Source organism: Papilio polytes, unplaced genomic scaffold (assembly GCF_000836215.1).
Source record: "Papilio polytes unplaced genomic scaffold, Ppol_1.0 DF823923.1, whole genome shotgun sequence".
Lineage (NCBI taxonomy): Eukaryota > Metazoa > Arthropoda > Insecta > Lepidoptera > Papilionidae > Papilio > Papilio polytes.
The window spans coordinates 1,606,733-1,611,387 of NW_013525281.1; the positions used below are offsets into that span (position 1 = coordinate 1,606,733).

Genomic DNA, 4,655 nt, shown 5'->3' on the forward strand with positions numbered 1-4,655 from the left:
AAAAAAAAAAAATAAAAAAAAAAAAAATAAATATACCGACGAATTGAATACCTCCTTCTTTTGGGAAGTCGGTCAAAAATGGTTTGTTGTAGACTATTGTATGTTTTAGGTTTTTGTACGTACGAAAGAAAGAGATGCAGAATAATTCTATTTCATTAATTCCTGTGTATTCTATGCTGTATAATTTATCAGAGGTATTTTGTTCTTAAACCTATTTGAAATGTTAAGAAAACTTACCAGATCACGCGTTATTCTTACAATTACGTGACTGACACTACTGTACTGAGTTATCTTCATTTATTATTACTTTATATCGCAATTTCACATCATCCGAACCAAAACAAACGTGAACTTATTAGAAGTACAAATCAGCGACATCTATTTTATACAGGTTGCACTTCTGGTAAAAACTGATTGTGTAACTTTTGTTTTATAAAAACAGATGGCGCTAATATTGAATAAATTTGCGAAACCTAAACACAAAAACCTCAAAATAACGACCTCTTTTCATATAATAATTTATAAAAATTATTGACATTGTTTTTGTATGAAAGCGACATTTTATGTTTAACAAGTATTCCAAAATTTAATATTTAAGTAGGTATCACTGGGTAAACATCGGTAGTAGTGTAAACTCATCAATCACCTTATCGAGCTACAATTTTCGCGGCATATTTAAACGCTTTACTCTTTGCAATTTATCTTCCTTATAACCTAAAAAATATGTAACGGGTATTTTATAATGCAAATCAGTTTATTTTATATACAAACAGTATATCCACAGCAACCTTGCTCTTGATATTTTGCTATAATGCCATATTATTTCTTGTGTTAAAAACATTATCAGTAAAGAATAATCTGTATTTAGAGAAATAAAAATTATACAGATGACAGGATGTCAGCCACACTTAGGATTGCTTAATGATAAAATAAACAGTCTCTTAGTGTCTAATTTAAAACGCCAAGTGTTGCATTTAGTGTAGGTTTAGATGATAAATGATTCAGTAGTGACCAATTAACAATTCTGAGTGCGGAAGTGTACTAGAAAGTTTAGTAGCTTCATTAAATTGTAAATTTTGCAGGTAAAGTTATGTTGATTTTTAGTTTGTTGGCATATTGTAGAGTAGGTAAATGTTACAGCGAGCGTGCTAACACGGGAGATAACGTGAATACACTTTACAGTATAACAAGGCGTTTATCACAAGACCGATTAACCTGTGTACATTATGCGTCACTTTCGTATACCATTTTGTACTAGTTGAGAACCAATGTATTTTACCCGACTGATAGAGTAAAATGTTTATTCAACCTAAACCAAAACCAATTTAGAAGAATTAGAATGGAAACACACCTTTGACTAAAATATCGCACGACTGTTTAGTCCCGCTTTGATTCTTATGAGCTTATATGGAGGTTGCATTACTCGATTTTTAGTTGTGAAACTAAACAGTTGAATTGGCTGCGAAACAATCGACAATCGCGCAGTTGTGCGATAGTTTAGTCAAAAGTTTGCGCCCGCTTTAAGATTCCCCGGAGTGTCATAGAGATACGTCATTAAAATGGACGTGAGAAAGCATTTTTTAAAAACAAAATGTGAAAAACAAGGATCAAATCTCCCTTGCCATAACGACTATTACATTTAGTAAGCGTTTTTTTTTTTGGATTATGATGACTTACTTACTGCGTTGGCGCAGCGACCCGAAGTGGGTCTTAGCCTCCGAAAAGACTTGGTTTTTTTTTTGGATTATGGTCAATTTATTAATATTAAGTTTTTCTACGATATAGAGACGAAAATGTTCCGATAAAATTTAATTTAACTCATTTCATGTTAATGCGAGATTTTATATGAAACTAAGTTCAGTAGTTGACCATTAAATTACTAAAAGGCGCTTCAATTAAATGCACAAATATTAACTTTCTAGCTGTGTCCCACGACCCCGTCCGCGCGGAACTAAGAAAAAAACAAATGCAAGCCTATGTGTTCTTCCAGACTATTCTCTACATCTATGCCAAATTTCATCGAAATCCGTTCATCAGTTTAGACTACAAACTCTAATAAACATCCATCCATCCATCTACACTTTCGCATTTATAATATTAGTATGATTTATATCTAAGAAGTTTATTATTCTACAATATTCACAAAGCTATTATTTGCATAAATCTTAATAACAATAACGTATCAAGAATAACTTAATTAACGTCAAGCTTCGTTAAGTAAATCTAAGTGATAAGCGGCGTCATCAAGCATCGTTACTTACAGGCAAGCTTTGCTTAATTCAATTACTTTATATACGTGTATAGCTTATTTGCTTTATCACAATACTAGCTTTCGCTCGTGAAATTGTTCACGTGAAATTAAAATATAATTAAAAAAATACAGCGATAATGTTGCTTTTTAATTGTGCACGAATTTTAAATCGGGTCAGTAATTCTTGAGTTAATATAATACATACAAAAATGCAAAAATACAAATCTCTCCTCTTTATAATATCAGTAAAGATATAGAAGATATGCTTGTATCTTCTTACTAATCTCCCTAACATAGGAAAGTCTAAATGGATGGATGTCTGTTAGAGTTTGTAGTCAAAACCGCGAAATGGATAGCAATGAAATGTGGTAGATGTAGAGGACAGTCTGAAAGAACACGTATGCTACTTGCTTTTCTTTTTTTTAATTCAACAGGGACGGAGTCGCAGGCGCAAGCTTGTGTTCAAATATGATGTACAAATAAATACATATATATTTGTTCTTGTGTAATCTATATTAATATTATAAAGAGGAAAACTTTGATTGTAATGAATAGGCTCAAAAACTACTGGGCCGTTTTAAAACATTCTTCCAATTTTTCTGTGATTAACATGGGCTATATTTTTTCATTTCTTTGTAGTTAATCTTAAATTTAACGCGGACGGAGTCGCGGGCAAAAGCTAGTGGTAAAATAAATTAGAAATTTACCTCAAAAACAGGATATTTATTTAACTAAAAGATAGCGCAACTTCCGATATGTTCAGATATTTTCGTGTTATCTTCAAATAATATATTAGAAACAGGACACACGAGTCATATTATTTATTTTCAATCAGAAATTTATAGTTATTTTATGATAAAGAAAATTTTATTATCTATGACTAGTATTTTACTTTTTAATATTTGCAGTAAAAATCGCTGACTTTCGATAAGTCGTGGTCTGAGGAGACGTTTATTACGGACGCATGTATTTCATGATCCATAAAAGTCATAAAACATTTTCATGTGAGCCGCTTTTCTTCGTGTAAATTTCAGATACTTAAAAAGCATAAATAAAATAGGAATTATTAAAATGACTAGCTTTCACCGTGTAGAATAAAAAAAAAGTGAGTAGCCTATTTATTCTTCCAGACTATCCTCTACATCTATACCAAATTAAATCGGAATCCTTTCAGCCGATTAGGTTACAAACTCTAACAAACATCCATCCATCTAAACTTTCGCATTTATAATTAATCTATTAATTTATTTTATTTACTAATGTAAGAAGTATGTTTTTTAAAGTTTGCAATGCGGGCTTTAATGTAGAGAGCGGTTGAGCGGCCTTACTGCCTAGGATACCAGACAGAAAGGTGCCACAAAGATCTGCGAAATACACTCATATACTTGACCCCTCCACCCATTGAGGGTGCCATAAAAATCTCGCCCAGGGCGCTCTATTAGACGATTTTAGGGTTTACTTATCAGATATTGAACTCGGGACCTCAAACCTTACAGTCCACTGGGCCAGAAACATTACAATCTGTTAATAATAAAGCGTAAACACACACTTTTTTGTTGCGCAAGATGTCAGCAATTACAGCATGTTTTTGAATAATGCTCTTTTTAATAAATATAATATTGATAAAAACCCTAATGTGGGAAAGAGACCATAAGTTGTTGCCAACATCAAGGAAGCAAGATTGCCATGGTTTGTCATCATGTCATGTCATTTTGACATTTGTAATTGATAATTTGACAAATGTGAACAATAAATTGATTTTTTTTTAATTTTATGCGGATGAAGTCGCATGGGAACAGCTAGTTAAAGATAAAACTAAAATCATACTTAGTGGACAATCATTATCTCTGGGGAAATGCAAGTTGGCCTTTAAGAAGAAAATATCTCTATTCTTGAAATTCTAAGTCTTAGTAATATCCCCAGAGACAACATTCCGTGAAGTTCGGGTAAGAACTTTCGAGAAAGGAATTGGAAATATTAAGATGTCAAGTAGGACTTTCAGTTCCTTGTTTGGAATATTTATTATACAATATTACTCGAGACATCTTCGGCGTGTAATTAACAAACAAAATACACGAAAAACAAAACAAAATGCACTAAAAACAAAACAAAATACACCAAAAACAAAATATTCTAAAAAAAACAGTACACTAAAAAGTAACGAAATAATTCCTTGAAAATAGTAAACCTACCTTATTGTAAGTGTTATGTCTATATTGTACAATTATTTTTACTTTGATGTCGGTGTCAGCCAAGGTATGCAGTGATATTTCTACGTAAGCGTTTCCATATTTTTACCATAACAATTGACAAGTGAAAGTATAGTAACAATTAAGTAATGAATCTACATTGACTGACACCGACTTCAAAGTAAAAATAATTGTACAATATAGACATAACACTT

General features: G+C 31.8%; 1 protein-coding gene across 3 annotated transcripts in view; it reads right to left on the reverse strand.

The window, feature by feature from the left end:
• Nucleotides 1-4,655, reverse strand: part of LOC106102359 (5-formyltetrahydrofolate cyclo-ligase) — a 29,218-nt gene that overhangs the window by 4,700 nt on the left and 19,863 nt on the right. The window contains exon 1 of one of the 3 annotated variants that reach the window (XM_013281804.1): nucleotides 238-345. The exons of the other annotated variants lie outside the window; for them this stretch is intronic. The gene's annotated coding sequence lies outside the window, so the exon portion shown is untranslated. Of the gene's footprint in view, nucleotides 1-237; nucleotides 346-4,655 lie in introns of those variants that run through there. 3 annotated transcript variants of the gene reach the window in all.